The sequence below is a fragment of the Monodelphis domestica genome, chromosome 4 (assembly GCF_027887165.1).
Source record: "Monodelphis domestica isolate mMonDom1 chromosome 4, mMonDom1.pri, whole genome shotgun sequence".
Lineage (NCBI taxonomy): Eukaryota > Metazoa > Chordata > Mammalia > Didelphimorphia > Didelphidae > Monodelphis > Monodelphis domestica.
In genome coordinates this window covers 329660768-329679318 of record NC_077230.1, presented here as the reverse complement: position 1 = coordinate 329679318, position 18551 = coordinate 329660768, and the positions used below count along the sequence as shown (strand labels likewise).

Sequence of the window (18551 nt, the reverse complement as noted above, 5' to 3'; positions counted from 1 at the left end):
TCCCCTAAGTTCTTCCATCTACCAATCACAGTAGACGTTTTTCAAAGGACAGACCATTCTTAGTCCACACCTAAGAAGGTGTAAATTTTTGAGTAATTCACACCAGGAAAGCTCTGAGTAAGTTTCTCAGTTCTTTGTTCCTTGTAAATTCACAAGTTGCTTAACCTTTATAGGTACTTATCTTAAGAACTTTTATCTTAAGAACTTTTTGCCTTATTATAAGTATGGGTTTAAGTACTTTTCATTGTTCAAAAAAGAGTTTACAACTTTATCTTCCCCTAGGGCAGACTTAAGTAGGTGAAGTAGAGTTCTCACATTCCTGATCTAAGTAGAGTTCACTGCCCAAATGGGGAATGGTCTTAATCCAATCTTATGAAGTAGGGTCTGGGAATTTTTAAGGTTCACAAAGAAAACCCCAAATCAGAAGATGAGTACATCAAAGACAACCAAAACCAGAGGAAGAAAAATCATTACAAATCTAAAAATCCTCAAAAAGAAAGAATAAGTAATTCTTTGCAAGCATAGACTTTAAAAGGAAAAATAATTTTTTCCACAAGGATCACATGAAAACCTGGACAAAAAGAAACAATAGATTTTTAAAATGAGATAACAAAAATTAAAAAAATTAAAAAGTAGTATAATACAATAACATTCTCATCTGTTTATCCTTCCATTGACCGTTTCCTAAATGTTTTCTATCATGCAAACTTGGGAGATATAGTCATTATCTTCCTTCCCCCCCTCCACCCCCAGCCCCATGCTTTTTAGTATAAAATCCTTTTCATAAGATTTACAAGGTACCCAGCAAATACATTCTTACCAGCCTTTGTTAGGATCCTTCTACCTCTAGCCAAGAATCTGCCATCTCTATATTTTAAGCATTGGTTTAGAAGTCTAAATCACGCTGTCAGACACCATCTTTCACTTCTTGAGTCCTTTTCTTTTTCTCTTTTATATCCCTTGCCTTCAATAGAAAACAGAAGGAAACTGGTGTGTACCATGGTACCATGTTTAGCTTCTTGCCCAAGACTTTATAATCAATGACATACTTTTTAGATTGATCTGACAGTATCATTTGTCCCCATGAGAATCACCAGAAGTGGGTCATTGGCAGGAGAAATTGATTGACCCTCCCTTTCCTCACCAAGTGTCTCAGGAATGAATGATAAAAAGGATGGTATAATATCTTTCCACTGGCAGCCAAAATTAGGGGCCTCTTTTTCTCTTCACTACTCTGGAGATATACATTTCCTGATCTCCATGGGAGATCTGAGAGTGTCAGGGAGAAAATCAACTAGTCAATAATCATTTCTTAAACACCTATTATGTTCAGGAACTACGATAAATCTTGAGAGTGCAAACACAAGCAAAAGAAAAGGTAGTCCTGGGTAGACAAGGTAAGAGAGAGAAGGTACCTGTGAAGGACAGTAGTGGGAAAAGTCCTCAGAGTCAAGAGAAAGGAAAGAAGATATGGTTGCCCTGGACATGGAGGTTCTAGGAAGAAACAGTGGATTGGAGAAGAGGAAGGGACTTTGGAGATAAAGTATATTTCTAGTGTGAAAAGTCCAGTAACATAGATTTCCAAGGTGAGATGGCTTCTGCGACATGGTAGAGAAGTGTAGAGCATCAGTAATGCCACAGAAATGTGTCTGAATTCAAACAATCAATAGATTTGTTAGGTGTCAGGATTGTGCTAAGCCTGGGGATGCAAAAAGAAGCAAAAGTCCCTCCTCTCAAGGAGCTTACAATTTAATGAGAGAGATGATATGTAAACATATAGGAAGCAAACTATATTCAAGATTAAGAGGAAATAATCAACAGAGTGAGGATGAGTGAAGATACTGTTCCCTTTTAGAGTAACAATTCTATCCATGTGCCAGAAAGACTCAGAACCAGAGAAACTGGGCTGGTGGCTAAAGGAGAGTTTCACCTAGTAGGCAACTGACATACTACATTCCTTTACTGGATAATTAATTTAGTATACAAACTGATTGTGGCCAAATGCCACAAGAGTATTGTGAGCACTGAATAAATTTGGTATTACAGACTTTTTCCTCTCATGTTACCACTAGATTGCTCAGTCAAAGTCCCTTGTCACAGTCATTAGATCTCCAGTCTATCCATTCAATTCTTAATTCCATATTCAGGGGCCTGATGGCTCCAATCAAAACCATAAAGCATTTTAAAGCACTTAACCTTTGTAAGACATTAGTCTTTGAGTAGATTAAGACAAAAAAAAATGGCCCATGATCTCTACAAGATTACATCCTAAAAGGATACAACACAGAATCTAACACTAAACACAGTGTACATAAAAATGACTTTAAGTTCCTGAGATTATAATATAAATTTCCCTTGGAGAATGAGGAACCATTTTCTCCACAAATATGTTAAAAGTATTTTAAAGTTGTTTTTCCAAAATGATTTTTGAGAGGTCCCATCCAACTCATAATTCCATGACTCTAGGATCAATGTTAATTGACTGACCAAAACAAATTTACATACCATTATTGGAAAGAGAAAGAGAAAGACAGAATTTGGCAGAGAGAGACTGAAAGACAGACAGACAGACAGAGAGACAGAGAGAACATTAGAACATTAACAGATGTAATGAAGGGAGAGAAATGGGAGTCCCCCACCACTGAATTCAGGACCAGAGTGTGGTAGAAATGGAAAGGAGCCAAGAAGTGGAGAGAGGGGATAGATTGGTTTCCCTCACTCTTTCCCTGGTAAACCCCACTCTAGTTGCTTTCAGAATCACAGGTTACTATTCCCTCAGAGACTTGGTTGAAATAAAGTACAGGACAGACAGCTTCTCCCTCTCTGAGGAAAGAAGTGTAACTTCCTCCCCCCAAACTCCAACTCTCCTTTCTTGGATTCTATGAAGCAGGCACTTGATCTAGTAAACAACTACTTATTCTAAAGAAACTCATGAAAGGTAGAGCAAGTGAGTTTGTGGGATAAGGTAGTGGGAAGGTAGGAAATAGGAAGTCCCTAAAGATAGAAATTGAACCCCTTCTCCCCAAGTTCTGCAGGGTCAGGCTTTGCCTGCCTGACCTTCTGGGGTCAACTGTAAGAGCTGTTCTGACTCCTAGCTCTCCTAGCTATGATATTGAGTTCAAGGACTATTTAGAGGGATAAAGAGGAAATCTTCCCATTGTGGATAGCTTTCTCAAAGTCCTATCCACTCTTGTTTTCTTCCACTGGACACTGGGGTCTGGCTTCACGGGAGGATGCTCCAGGCTCAGAGGTTAGCTCAGACCAACCTCCCTAGTGGGCTTCCCAAAGAGAAGTGAGTTCAACTGTTTGGATCTTCTCAGTTCCTCTGTTCCTTCTCCAGAATTCTCTCCCCTTCCTGCCCTTCCGCCGCTTGAGTTGGTCTTCCAGCATGATGAGTCTGCTTTCCTCTCTTACACAGATAAAGCAAAGATGATTAACATTTTTTAATCAAAGAATCCTTGAAAGTCTGGCAAAGCCTATGGATTCCTCACAATCATGTTTTTACATAATTGAAGGAAATGTTAAGTTTCACATAGAATTTAGTGAAAATAAAGATTGAATTTCCTTCCCTTTCAGAATGATGGACTCCCTGAAATCTATTCATAGATCTCAGATTAAGAAAGCCTTGAACTAGAGAAAACAAGAAAGACATGCCATATGATGTGGTCCATGAGCTCAGCCTGGAAGGAAGCAGAAATCTAAGAGGCAGAACGGAGTAAGGAATATGTGCCAAGAATAAGGGACAATCTGTGTGAAGAAGGGATTGGGGCAGGGGATAGAATGGCAAGTTATGGGGAAGAGTAAGTAGATCAATTTGACTATAAAATTGTGAATAAAGAAAAGAAATGTGGGGTGTGGCTGGAAAGGGAGATTGGAGCCAGATTATAGAAGGCTTATCTTGCCAAACTAATGAGTTTATATTAGATGTAAGAGGGATCACATTTCCAGGGCCCTGGTTTAACTAAAAAGAAGGTGCTGAACTCCTGTAGATAGTTAGCTTATGAACCTAGATTTGCCTCTCTAAGCTAGTTTCACAGTGCAAAATTTGTTACATATATCTGAGAAGTTGTTGCAAAATGCAGAAACTAGTAAAAATGGGAAAGAGCAATACAACTTTCAAGTAAAAAGGAAATCTTTGGCTATTATTCTTAATATTACTCAAAAAAATACAAGTTTTCCTTTCTACAAAAATTGAAGGCAAAGACATTACCATTAGAGCAAAATCTAGACTGATTTTTCAGTATTCTGGGGAACAACTCAATTGATAGCTACATCCAGGATGGAAATCCTGCTCATCTATGGAATTTACTAGGTAATTCTACAAAGGTCTCCTTGGGATAGAAAGGTTGCTACAATAGAAACCATACTTGTGGTCCTGGTAATTAGAGGGCTTATAAAGTCCTAATATTTCTTTACTCTAACTCTTTGATGGTTGATTTTGCAAATGTACTTCTGAAGTGTTTAATTTATCATTTTTATGAGACTCGTTAATCTTCCAACTCTCCAAAGATCAAATATGTTTGAAGCTTTTTCTAGGAATATTTTACAAGCTTATATAATGGAAAACAAATATGTCAGCAGTCACAGCTAGGACACTTATCTCTCATTATTAAGGTGACAAAAATAAAATACAAATCTTTTACTTATTTGTTGAAGATTTTTTCTTTTTTTTTAATTTGGTCAATTTCAAACATTATTTCCTGGTTACAAAAATCATTCTCTATTCCTCCTTCCCTTCCCCCTTCCCCTCCTCTCCCATAGCTGACACACAATTCCACTGGGTATTACATGTATCTTTGATCTGAATCCATTTCCATATTATTGTATTTGCACTAGGATGTTCATTCAGAGTCTATATCCCCAATCATGTCCCCTTGACCCATGTAATCAAGCAGTTGTTTTTCTTTGCTGTTTTTACTCCCACAGTTTTTCCTCTGAATGTGGATAGTGTTCTCCCTCCAGGTTATTCAGGATCACTGCATTGCCACTAATGGAGAAGTCCATTACATTCGATTATACCACAGTGTATCAGTCTCTCTGTGTACAATGTTCTCCTGGTTCTGCTCCTCTCATTCTGTATCACTTCCTGGAGGTTGTTCCAGGTCCCATGAAATACCTCCAGTTCATTATTCCTTTGAGCACAGTAATATTCCATCACCAACATATACCACAATTTGTTCAGCCATTCCTCAATCGAAGGGTAGCCCCTCATTTTCCAATTTTTTGCCACCACAAAGAGTGCAGCTATGAATATTCTTGTACATGTCTTTTTCCTTATTATCTCTTTAGGGTACAAACCCAGAAGTGCAATGTCTGGGTCAAAAGGCAGACAGTCTTTTAGTGCCCTTTGGGCATAGTTCCAAATTGCCCTCCAGAATGGTTGGATCAATTCATAACTCCACCAGAAATGCATTAATGTTCCGACTTTGCCACACCCCCTCCGGCACTCATTACTTTTCTTTGCTGTCATGTTAGCCAATCTTCCAGGTGTGAGGTGATACCTCAGAGTTGTCTTGATTTCCATCTCTCTGATTATCAGAGATTTAGAGCACTTTTTCATGTGCTTAATAATGGTTTTGATTTCTTTGACTGAAAACTGCCTCTTCATGTCCCTTGCCCATTTATCAATTGGAAAATGGCTTGACTTTTTGTACAATTGATTTAGCTCTTTGTAAATTTGAGTAATTAGACCTTTGTCAGAGGTTTTTGTTATGAAGATTGTTTCCCAGTTTGTTATTTCCCTTCTAATTTTGGTTACATTGGTTTTGTTTGTACAAAAACTTTTTAATTTTGACTAAAATTATTTATTTTACATTTCATGACTCTTTCTAAGTCTTGCTTGTTTTAAAATCTTTCCCTTCCCAAAGGTCTGACATGTGTACTATTTGCTATTAACATAATTTACTTATTGTTTCCTTCTTGACATTCAAGTTGTTCACACATTCTGACTTTATCTTGGTGTCGAGTGTGATGTGTTGATCCAAACCTAGTCTCTCCCACACTGTCTTCTGATTTTCCCAGCAGTTTTTATCAAATAGTGGATTTTTGTCCCAAAAGCTGGGATCTTGGGGCTTGTCATAGACAGTTTTGCTAAGGTCACTTACCCAAAGTCTATTCCACTGATCTTCCTTTCTGTATCTTAGCCAGTACCAAATTGTTTTGATGACTTTATAGTATAGTTTGAGATATGGTACTGCAAGGCCACCTTCCTTTGTATTTTTTTTTCATTATTTCCCTGGATATCCTTGATCTTTTGTTCTTCCAAAAGAACTTTGTTATGGTTTTTTCTAATTCAGTAAAAAAAAAGTTTTTTGGAAGTTCAATGGATATGGCACTAAATAGATAAGTTTGGGTAGGATGGTCATTTTTATTATGTTACCTCATCCTACCCATGAGCAGTTAATGTTTTTCCAATTGCTCAGATCTAGTTTTAGTTGTGTGGAGAGTGTTTTGTAATTGTGTTCATATAGTTCCTGTGTTTGTCTCAGCAGATAGATTCCTAAGTATTTTATACTGTCTAGGATGATTTTGAATGGAATTTCTCTTTCTAATTCCTGCTGCTGAGATGTGTTGGAGATAAATAGAAATGCTGATGACTTATGTGGCTTTATTTTGTATCCTGCAACTTTGCTAAAGTTGTTATTTCCACTAGCTTTTTAGTTGATTCTCTAGGATTCTTTAAGTAGACCATAATATCATCTGCAAAGAGTGATAGCTTGGTCTCTTCATTGCCAATTTTAATACCTTCAATTGTTTTTTTTTTTCTCTAATTGCTACTACTAGTGTTTCTAGTAGAATGTTAAATAATAAAGGTGATAATGGGCTTCCTTGTTTCACTCCTGATCTTATTGGGAATGCATCTAGTTTATCCGCATTGCAGATGATGTTGGCTGATGGTTTCAGATAGATACTATTTATTATTTTTAGGAAAGACCCTTCTATTCCTATGCTTTCTAGTGTTTTTAGTAGGAATGGGTGTTGTATTTTATCAAAGGCTTTTTCTGCATCTATTAAGATAATCATGTGATTTTTGTTGGTTTTCTTGATGATATGGTCAATTATGTGGATGGTTTTCCTGATTTTGAATGATCCTTGCATTCCTGGTATAAATCACACCTGATCATAGTGAATAACCCTCCTGATCACTTGCTGAAGTCTCTCGCTAGTATCCTTTTTTTAAGATTTTTGCATCTATGTTCATCAAGGAAATTGGTATGCAGTTTTCTTTCTCCATTTTTGACCTGCCTGGCTTTGGAATCAGTACCAATTTGTGTCATAAAAGGAATTTGGTATAATTCTCTCTTTGCTTATTATGTCAAATAGTTTGTATAGTATTGGGATTAGCTGTTCTTTGAATGTTTGATAGAACTCACTTGTGAATCCATCTGGACCTGGGAATTTTTTCTTAGGGAGTTCTTTGATGGCCTGTTCAATATCTTTTTCTGATATGAGATTATTTAAGAATTCTATTTCTTCTTCTGTTAATCTAGGCAATTTATATTTTTGTAAATATTCATCCATATCACCTAGATTGGCATGTTTATTGCCATATAATTGGGCAAAATATTTTTTAATGATTGCCTTAATTTCCACTTCATTGGAAGTGAGTTCTCCCTTTTCATCTATGATACTGTTAATTTGATTTTCTTCTTTCCTTTTTTTATTAGATTGACCAGTATTTTGTCTATTTTGTTTGTTTTTTCAAAATACCAGCTTCTAGTCTTATTTATTAGTTCAATAGTTCTATCACTTTTGATTTTATTAATTTTTCCCTTAATTTTTAGGATCTCTAATTTTTAATTTGTTCACTTTCAAGTTTTTTGATTTGCATGTCCAAATCATTGACCTCTGCCCTTCCTAATTTGTTAATATATGAACTTAAAGATATAAATTTTCCCCTGAGTACTGCTTTGGCTGCATCACATGGAATTTGAAAGGATATCTCATCATTGTCATTTTCTTCAATGAAACTATTGTTTCTATGATTTGTTCTCTAACCGATTTCGGAGAATCATATTGTTTAATTTCCAATTAATTTTTGATTTGGCTCTCCATGTACCCTTACTGATCATTATTTTTATTGCCTTATGATCTGAAGAGGTTGCATTTATTATTTCTGCTTTTGTATGTCATGTTTTTATGACCTAATATATGGTCAATCTTAGTGAATGCACTATGTGCTGCTGAAAAGAAGATGTAGTCCTTTTTGTCCCTATTTATTTTTCTCCATATATCTATTACGACAAGCGCTCCATACCAGAGATACTACCCCTCCCTAACCACACAATATTAAATAATAAAGGTGATAATGGGCATCCTTGTTTGATTCCTGATCTTATAGGGAAGGCTTCAAGTTTATCCCCATTGCAAATGATGTTTTCTGATGGTTTTAGAAAGATACTGTTTATTATTTTTAGGAAAGACCCTTCTATTCCTATACTTTCTAGTGTTTTCAATAGGAATGGATGTTGTATTTTGTCAAAGGCTTTTTCTGCATCTATTGAGATAATCATGTGATTTCTGTCAGTTTGCTTGTTTATATGGTCAATTATGTGGATGATTTTTCTAATATTGAACCATGCTTGCATTCCTGGTATGAATCCTGCCTGATCATAGTGGATAACCCTTGTGATGACTTGCTGGACTTGTTGTGCCCTTCTAGGGCAGCTCTCCAGCCTCTGACCCTCACCTGACATCCAGCTCTCACATGTGGCTCCTAGTAGCTGCTAGCATGCGGCAGCTGCCACACCCCGGGCAACGGCTTCGACAGGTGGGCTAAACCTTGTGAGAGTAGCCATCGGGTCATACACCTCTAGTGAACTAAGGCTTTGCTCACCCAGCATGTGAAGACTGCTTTGGCTGAACAGATGGAAGAAACCAATAAGGAGGTTCAATGGCTGAGAGGGCGATGCAGCAAAGCACTGTGGAGTGCTTAGGGCGTGTTGGAGCACAAAAGACAACACGGCCATCCAATGCAGCTGAGGAAGTCTCTAGGTGTAATGATTTTTCGTGCCAATAGACCCAGGCTTCCAATGCTGAGAGAGTGGGACTGTCTCTGTGCATCAACTTTTCCACTTAAGTCTCCTACACGCCCAAGTGTCTTTGTGCACACTCATCTATCATAGATGAAAACACACAAAGACAATCGTCATCCTCGGTTACTGAGAGACTACTACTATATATTTATTAACTCTAATTTTTCTAAGATTTAATTCACCTCTTTTACTTCTTATTTTTTATTTAATTTATCTAAATTTGTTAGTGGTAGGTTCAGGTCTCCCACTATTATAGTTTTACTATCTATTTCCTCCTTCAATTCTACTAGTTTTTCCATTAGAAAGTTGGGTGCTATACCATTTGGTGCATGCATGTTGATTACTGATATTTCCTCATTGTCTATACTCCCTTTTATCAGGATATATTTACCTTCCCTGTCCCTTTTAATCAGGTCTATTTTTATTTGGCTTTGTCAGATATCATGATTGCAACTCCTGCCTTCTTTCTATCAGTTGAGCCTCAATAGGTCTTGCTCCAACCTTTAATTATGACCTTGTGAGTATCTACTCGCCTCAAGTGTATTTCTTGTAGACAACATATGATAGGGTTTTTTGGATTCTAATCTACTCTATTTGTCTATGTTTTATGGGTGAGTTCATCTCATTCATGTTTAGAGTTATGATTGTCACTTGTGCATTCCCTAGCATTTTGATATCCTCTCCTAGTTCTGTCCTTTCTTCTTTTGCTATATCCTTTTAAACCAGTTGTTTACTTTTAATCAATCCCCCTAATCCTCTCCCTTAATATGTTTCCTGTATATCCTCTGTAGCCTGGGTTTTTCCTCCGTAAAAATTTTCGAGGATCACTGCCTTTTTTTTCTTTTTTTTGGAAGGAGTTTGGGGCTCCTTTGCACAATTAGCCATCACTGTGGAAAACTTACCTTCCCTTTTAAGTCAGAAATCTGAGTGAGCTGGGCAGGTTCTCTGTGAATGGAGTTAAGGAGAAAGGATTTTGCTTGAGGCAAGCTCTCAAATCTCTGCAACTGTGCTACCTTCCCAGGGGAGCCCATGGTCTGTGCTTCCCTGCCCACTGGAGTTTCGAGTGTAACTGCTCTCAGGGGTAGGTCCTTGGTGGTCTTAGTCAGCTCCCAAGACCTAGATGTGCCCCCTTGCTCACTCCAGAGTTGCCCCTCGCTCACTTGCTGATTCTGGTGCATGCTGGCTCTGACTCTGATTCCATAAGTGGGGTGGGGGAGGGTAGATCAGCTCATATTTGGGCGGGAGCTTTTTCACCCCCTTATAATATGGAAATGCCCCAATCCCATGTACCTTCATTGCTGGGCCCTACTGTAGAGTCCCTTCATTCTTATGAAAATGTTTTTTAGGTCTTTTGAGGTAGTCTATATTTGTGGGTCTGGGGAGAGGAAGCGTCCCGCCATGCTTACCCAGAAGTTCCCTGAAGTTTTTTTTTTATTATATTTTCATTTTCAGAGATGAAGAGGAAGAATTGAGGATCATGGTAGCAAAACTTTCCCCAAATATCCACCACAGACATGAAACTGAGCCAAAAGTTTACAGCATAATTAATAAGTCCAAACTTAAGGAAGCGATTTTTTTGGAACTAGAATTTTCCAGCAAGGTTGACTTGTCTAAAAATAATACCAGTAAATGAACCTGAATATTTCTATAAATTTCATAGCCTCTAAGTTGGGGTGAGAGAAAGGAGATAGGAAGGGACAGGATTTGAGGGCAGAGAATCACCTACTTAAGAGACATTTCTTTTAGTAACATTATTCTGATTCTATCACACTTCCTATTTCCATCCACCTTCTCTATGGTGCCCACTATTTAAAGTTCAATAAGCCAAGAAATAAACCAGGTCCCAAGGGCTCTAGAACCCTATTTCTTTTTCTTCCTCTGAAACCCTAAATCTTGATCTTTGGTATTATAGTCCCTTTACCCAAGAATCCAGAATAAGAGTAAGTTAAGAGTAAGTAAGCTACATCAGGAGAGATTTCTGTCAGAAATGAGGAAGAACTCTATCTATTAACTTCCTGAAATTATAATATAAATTTCTCTTGGAGACTGAAAAACCATTTCCTCAACAAATTTGTTAAAAATATTTTAATGTTTGTGGGTTTTAAAAATTAATAATCAATAACTATTATATTTTATAAAATTTTATTAATAACTAAAACAAAAGAACTGCCTGAATTCATCCTGGTTGCAGGTCAAAGAGAGAGAAAGAGAAGCAGGAGTTACAGACACTTAAATACAATCACACAAAACATGAGGACGCAGGAAAAGGGAATTTGGGGAAATACTAGGGACTTTTGGGGGATGAAGTTCAAAGGTATAAAATCTCCATTTATACATACTCCTCTGTGATCTTGATGGGATACCAGTTCTCCAAAAGGATCATGAAAACATAACTAACTTATAAATTGCAATAATTTGTGGATAAAAAGAAAAGAGAACAAAACCAATGGTTACTAGGTTGACAAAAAGCCAATTTAGGGCCTGATGGCAAGCATCTCTATCGATTTGTCCAGGATTTGAGAGCTGTGAACAATCACCTTATAAAGAGGCACCCTGTAGTTTCCAACATAAATACTATTATCTCTTCTATTCCTAGTACAGCTCCATGCTTTACAGTATAAGACTTGTTCTCAGCTTTCTTTTCAATAACTATTCATGAGAATTACAGGCATATCTTTGCTTTCACCTAGAAGGGTTCTAAGTAGACCTGGGATCATTTGCCCCAGCAGTTTGTGGACAGTCCTACTTTGTTTACACAATTCTTAACTGTGGATACAGATGCCATAAAATTTAAATACAGTCATTTAATTCGGTGTATGGAAGATTTGCTCTTGGCTTTACCAAACCCTGAAGCATGCCAAGAGGATAGAAAGTACTTTCTTTTAGAGCTACATAAGAGAGGCCACAAGGTCTCCAAAGACAAAGTTCAGTGGTGTCTCCCCAAGGTACAATATTTAGTCTTCATTTTAACTCCTGGGTCTCATTTAATTTCTCCTGAGTGTATTTAAAGCATCCAAAAATTAAGTGCTCCTACTACTAAAAAGCAATTGAGGATGATTCTTGGAGCAACAGGATTTTGCCAGCAGTGGATCCCATGCTATGGGTAAATCACTAAGCCTCTTGTAGCACTCACAAAAAAACTCAGTCCCTGAACCCCTTAAATTGAAAACAGAATACCTTACAGCTCTTTCAAATTTAAAACAAGTCATCCTGTCTGCCTCTGCTCTAGGCATCCCAAATTATGATAAACCATTTATTTTATATGTCCATGAACAGAAAGGGGTAGTAGCTTCAGGTGTTCTAACTCAACTTTTGAGACCTTCTCAATGCCCAGTATCCTATTATTCAGCCCAGCTTGACTCATTAGCTTCTGGAGCACCACCATGCCTTAGCAGATTAGCTGCCAAAGCTTTATTGGTAACCAAATCTGCAGATCTGGTATTAGGATGCTCTCTTACCATAATGTGCCTACACAAGGTTGAGGCATTGTTATTAAGACATAGGGCATGGGCATTTACTGACCAAAGGATTACTAGGTATGAGATAACCCTATTAAATAATGAACATATCACACTAAAACATTGTGGAGTGCTTAATCCTGCAACCTTGCTCCCTGATTTGCCAGTTTCCAGAGAACCTTTACAGGATTGTACATCTTTAGTGTCCATTGCTGATAAACCTCATAATGATTTATTGGACACCCCTTTAGCTAATTTGGATTTAATATTTTTTACAGATGGTTCTTCCTTTATGAGGGATGGCATGTGCTATACAGGAGCTGCAGTAGCTACCAAATTTGATACTCTGTAGTCAGCTTCCTTACCCTCAAATGTAAGAGCACAAGGTACAGAACTCACAGTTTGAAACATGTCTGTATCATTGCAAAGGATAAAAGAGTCACAGTTTACACAGACTCCCACTATGTCTTTGGCATATGTCATGCTGTTGACATGCTATGGCTTCAGAGGGGATTCTTAACATCAGCTGGAAAATGTATTGCCAATGCAAACCTTAATACTGAACTTCTTTCTGCCATCCAGTTCCCCAAAGCTATAGCTGTCATTCACTACTCTGCGCCCACAGGTGGCACTGACCCTGTCTCCAGGGTAAATGACCAAGCAAATATCGCAGCCAAACTGGCAGCCTTAGAAGGACCTGAATTAATTATGCCACTAACAATTACTGATTGTTTGGATTTATCCCTTTCTTATAATGACAAGGAAGTGGAAAAATTGAAGCTAAGATTTAATGCAAAAGAGATTAATAGAGTATGGGTATCATCAGATGGCAAACCCCTGCTCACTAGAGCTTTCTATAGCCAGATTTGTCATTCATTCATAAACATGGTCATTTTGGTACCCAAGTCATTGTAGACTCTGTTAAAAGAGTATGGATAGCACCTAGAATAACTATAATTGCCTCCAAAGTACGTACAGTTTGTCCTACCTGCCAGGCCTTTAATCAACACACCTTTAGAGGAAAAGTTTTTGGTGGATGTCCTCTTGCTTACACACTGTTTAAGCATCTACAAATTGATTTTTTTCTCTCTATGCCAAAAGTTGGAGAGTATAAATTTTGTCTGGTCATAGTCAATCAACTGACCAGGTAGCCGGAAGCATTTCCTACTGCTCATGCCACAGAGGCTTTTGTTGCCAACATCCTTTTTGAAAGAAATTATTCCTCATTTTGGCCTGCCAGCATGTACTGATTCAGATAAAGGAACTCCTTTTACTAATTTGGTCTTATTGCAAATTTATTCATGTTTGGGGTTAACTCCTAAATTTCATACACCATATCATCCCCAGAGCTCTGGCCAAGTTGAATGAATGAATAAATAACTTAAAGCCATGATTGGAAAATTGTCCATGAAGACTCATTTAAAGTGACCTGAAATTCTTCCTCTGGCCCTATTTTGTCTCAGAAGCAGACACATCTCACCATTCAAGATGCTATTTGGACATCCACCTATTCATGCACAAACATTTGCCCCTGCCTATACCTGACTGTAATTAGGAAGAGATACAACCATTATTACATATATCAGATAATTACAAACAAAATTTCGAGAACTCCACAACTCTGGAGCTCCTTTCAAGCAAGCCCCATAGATTTCTTGCTTCATGATTTAAACCCAGGTGATAGTGTCTACATAAAGAATTTCAAACTTACTAGGTTGACTGAACCTGCTTATGATGAACCATTCTATATCCTACTAACTACACCAACAGCCATAAAAATTGGAGAGAGAGTCTCATAGATTCATTGTAGCCATGCAAAATGAGTACCTTCTGTTAATAATGAATAATTGCTTGTACTGATTGTATTGGACTACTGATTGTGATAAGACTTCTTTATTGCTGGATTTGTACTATTTTGTTGCACTTTATTTGGTTGATCCTTGTACTTGCACAAATTGCCTTGTAGGACAACACATATACTACTCCAAAGAAGAAAACTGTAGTAGTGACCTATATCGACCTGATGTGCCTTTTGTAACATTTTATGTCTTTTCTAATTTTTTTTGTATTTTCTTGAATGTATTATTGCTTTATCTACCTCATTTGCACTCACACTGTAGACCATGGAAAGTCTAAGAGGAAATGAATCTTATTTTTTGAAAACAGGTAGCCTCTATACTTGACCTATGTAATTGTGAAATGTGCACATTTTAATATTTTGTTTTCTTCCTACATGTGTCATACAGTATTTGATTTTTTCCTTCTTGTCTCATTTTTTGCCTTTGAAACATGTCACTAGTATTGAAAAGGTTTTTTAACTATTTTTACTTTATGCAATAGAATAAGCTAAGATGTCCTTTCACCTAGTATATAAAAGGACATCCAAAAAGCTTTGAACTATGGCAATCTGCCACTAGTTATTTAAATATTATGAGACTTTGCTTGATGACTATGTCTAATCCAAGGAGAAATGAACCAGAAAGGAGCACAGAAATTGACCTGCAAAGTGCCAACAAGCACAAAAAGGTAAAAGAAACCAACATTCTGCACAAAAAGCACAATGACTTGATCATGTGTGAGACTCAAAGTTGAAGCTGTTTAATATGTATTAAATGCAGGACTTCCTTATACCACACTCTATATCAAGAACATACCATCAATTGTTCTGGATCCATTATCCTGAAAAGCAAAGAAAAACTGAACTGGGGAATTTTATTTCCCATTTGTCTCGAGATCTATTCACTTTTTTCTATTTTCTTTCTTGATGTGGCAACTTACTGTAGTCTGGACTGCTAAATTGGGTTATTAAATGATTGTTGTTGCACGCTTATGGGACATGGATCACTACAAGAACCTGTTGTGAGTTGTGAAATGTTTTTTTCTTTTTTCATTCCTCCCAGAATTTTTTCAAGTTTTTTTTTTATATTCTATATTTCACTCAGAGGTTATTTTTTAATTTCTTTGGATTCTTTGATATTTTTGATAATCTGTTCATATGCCTTATGACTTGAATGCCCTGTATCCCTGTTGTAATTCATATGTGTATCCCTGTTTCCTCCTAAGGGGGGGGATGTATTATTGTTTTACTCGGGGGGGGGGGGCTATATTATTTTTGTGAACTTTGATTTGAATTTGAGCCTAATTTAGAACAAGAGACTACCTCCCAAAATCTAGAAGGCACCATGAAGATGCCTGCAGAGACCACATGCTGCACCAGAAGATCCAGAGTGAACTTTGAGATATGATAAAATTGAAATTTGGGGGGGAGGGGGTTGAATGCTTTTGTTTTAAATGTACATTCTTATGCAAAAGGGGACTGCCCCCCAATTGGGTTTTGTCAATTCACCCATTATTGGTTTTGTTCCTTTTCTCTTTTATTTTCCTCTTATCCCCAAATTATTGTAATTTCCCTTTAAAAACTGTAATATTTGTATATGCCTCTAGTTCAAGTTATAAGTTAGTTATGTTTTCATGATCCATTGGGGAGGCTGGTCTCCCAAAGATCCACAGGGAGGAATGGATTGATTGGAATCTTGAACCCTGGGGACTGCATTTCCCACAATTCCCCTTTTCCTTTCATGTATGTGTGTCATTACATTGATTTCATATTTAGTTTTGGTTTTGGTCAGGCTCTGGCTCTCTTACTCTGGGTAGATCCACATGGAGGCAGGGAGCAGCTTGCTTGGTTTCTCTATCTTTCACTTTTCCTTTGATTCAAGTTGAATTTAATAAATCATATTAAATATACTTGGAGTATTGGATATTAATTTTAATCTTTACAAATTGTTCTTCTGAAATGATTTGAGAGGTCCCATCAAATTCATAATTCCATGACTCTAGGATCAATGGTTTCTCCTACAGGGGCTGTTGTGCAAATTAAAATCTTTAAACAATTATGTAACATTTTATAAAATGATACAAAGATTTACATTCAGATAGAATATACATATGTGTATGTATGTATAAATATATATACACAAATATATTACAGATAGACAATATGGTATCCACTGATAGAAAATTGGCCTTGAAACCAAGAAGACCTGACACAAGCCCCTAACTGCCCAGCTATGTGAAGCTGGGCAAGTCCTTTAAATTCTCAATGCTCGAAACAATGCCCTAAGTCTTTAAATTACAAAGAAGGTACCAAACTACACTGATAAAAGAAGGTTCCTCCACCAATGTCATCAGTGATTCAGGCTCTATCCCTAGTCAATCTAAGAGCTATAGAATGGGGCTGAGAGAGATGATATTCTCAAAGCCAGTAAATGTTAGAGTCAAGACTCAAACTTCAATCTCTCTCTATGCCTAGTCCAGTGCTCCTTCCATGATATCACAATTATTTCCCAATAGAATACAAATAAATACAATGTCATTGCACAATATATTATAAGTGCATTAGAAAATGACAAAATGGACTTGCTAAGTAATATGAGGGATAAGGTTTCATGCCTGGAACCAGGAAGACGTGGGTTCATATCCGACCTCAGATACATTCTAAATGTTTGACCTTGGGCAAGTCACTTAACCTTATTTGCCTGGCTCTGGTCCTTCTGTCTTAGAATTATTACTAGGACAAAAAGTAAAGAAGGGTTAAAATGATTTTTTTTTAAAAGTACTCTGTGAGCTCTGAGAATAATGGTTATTTTCAAACCAAGGAATTAGCAACAAATAGAGAATCATAATTCTGGCCAAAACCTCATAGATCATATTCCCTAACTCCCTTGTATTTCAGAAAAAGAAATTGAATCCAAGAGAAGCTAATTGACTTGCCCAAGGCCACAGAACAATTTAATGTCAGAGCTTGGAATAGGACCCATGTTCCTGATTCTGAATCTGGTGTGTTTTCCACTAAAGCATCATGACTCCTAATTTCTAGGAAAACACTTCATAAATTGTAAAATTCTATATAGATATAAAATATTATTATAATATGGAGACAATATTATACATATTAAAGTAAAGTCTTACTCCAATGCCTCATCATTGTTTGATGATAATCCTGGGATATTAAAAGCCATGCCAACTGAACTGAAGTTCTGCCAGGTCCTGCCAAGCTGGAAAAGCTATGAATGTGTGACTGGAGACAGGCTGTCTTTCTGCCATCTGATGACCAGCCTGCTGACATTCAAATAGGCATGAGCCACCAAAGGAGTGATAAATATTGAAGGCTATAGTAACTCATTCAACTAGTTACTAAGTCAAGAAGGGTTTACAACAGAGCCATAACTCAGATTTATTTTAAATTTAGAACAAAGTGAAGGAGCTGGGGAAAGAGGAAGAGTCAATGGGGAGAAAGAAGATGATATCTTGCCTTAAGCACAATGCTCAGGAGAAAGAAGTATATGTTCAGGCCAATTTTAATTCCCAAGGAAATTCTCTCGTTCTCCCACATTTTCCCACCCTGGGTTTTAACCATTAGTGGTGGAACATGTATGCAGATGTTATTGCAAAATCTCTTATCACATATCTCATATCACAAAATCATACATATCACAAAATATTAATGTTGCAAGGAAATTTAGATGCATTCAACCTAGTTGAAGAAATAGAAAGTTTAACATGGAGAAAAGAAGATTCCCTGGTGGTGGAGTAAAACATGGTAGCTGTCTTAAGTATTTGATTGATATTCCACCTGTATACCAACAGTACTTTCTATTCTACATCACACATGTGGATGTGTAAACACACACATTCAGACTTTATTTGATCATCTCCAACTAGAGGGAATCTACTGTTCCAATTTTTAGAAAACTCTAAATTAATTGTCCACACTTTGCCACCATGCCTCATTTTTCCCATTGATGAGTTCCTCCATGTTAAGGAAGGGGCCTTCAATACTATGACCATAAGCAGATATCTCTGCCACTACTCTGCACTTTTCAGCTCCATTTTAAATATTGTTTTTTTCCCATTGGAAGTAAGCATCTCAAGATCAAGGACTTTCTTTTTCTTTTTTGCTTGTATTTGAATACTCAATACTTATCCCAGTGCCTGATCCTTCTTGCATAGTTAATAAAGGCATGTGGACTTGATTCTAATTGTTAGGAAGTTTTTC

The 18551-nt window shown here is 37.0% G+C and overlaps 1 long non-coding RNA gene across 1 annotated transcript in view; it reads right to left on the bottom strand.

Annotated features, from left to right (window-relative positions):
* Positions 1-17436, bottom strand: part of LOC103096427 (uncharacterized) — a 38123-nt gene extending 20687 nt beyond the window's left edge. Inside the window, exon 1 of the long non-coding RNA XR_466213.3 lies at positions 821-17436. This is a non-coding gene — a long non-coding RNA (uncharacterized LOC103096427). The remainder of the gene's footprint in view (positions 1-820) is intronic.
* Between the last annotated feature and the right edge of the window lie 1115 nt (positions 17437-18551).